The sequence below is a fragment of the Choristoneura fumiferana genome, chromosome 6, assembly GCF_025370935.1.
Source record: "Choristoneura fumiferana chromosome 6, NRCan_CFum_1, whole genome shotgun sequence".
Lineage (NCBI taxonomy): Eukaryota > Metazoa > Arthropoda > Insecta > Lepidoptera > Tortricidae > Choristoneura > Choristoneura fumiferana.
The window spans coordinates 7,475,667-7,476,230 of record NC_133477.1 but is presented as its reverse complement, the minus strand read 5'-3'; the positions used below and the strand labels follow the sequence as shown (position 1 = coordinate 7,476,230).

Genomic DNA, 564 nt, shown 5'->3' with positions numbered 1-564 from the left:
CTGTTAAAGCAAATTGCTAGTTAATTACTGGCTTGATTATATGTTGGAGAACATGAAAAAATAATGCTTAATAATATTTTTTTCTTATTTCGGCTCAAACTCATATTTTACAAAAAAGCGGCCCAAAGTATGAAACTTTAAAGTCTGTGCTTTAAAGGATGTTTTTTATTTGTAAAATGTAAGTGAGCCGAAATAACAAAACACTGGTCGGCTGTTTTTCATGTTCTTTAACTTTACTTACTTCGTATTCTTTATATAACCGATGTTACTGAAGGCAAACAAACGAGTGCCAAATAAATCACTCAATACTAAAAGCCTACGGGTCTCATACAGTGCATCAAAATGAAATTCGCAACACGAACTGTTCGACGCCCTGTGTCACTCCTGAAACAACATGCTGACCTTTTCTAACACTATAACGAAGACAAAGACAACCTGCTTGTCTTAGAGTATATAAACAAGTGAGAACAGCTATGGATTTGAAGACATAAATCTCCACAATACAATATTTCAACGGTTTACTTACGCAAGCTCACTTAGCGTTTTGACTCTACTGCGATTTTT

General features: G+C 34.4%; 1 protein-coding gene across 2 annotated transcripts in view; it reads left to right on the top strand.

Moving 5' to 3' along the window:
* LOC141428940 (uncharacterized) overlaps nt 1–564 on the top strand; it is a 102,852-nt gene that overhangs the window by 88,262 nt on the left and 14,026 nt on the right. The gene's annotated exons all lie outside the window — the stretch shown is intronic.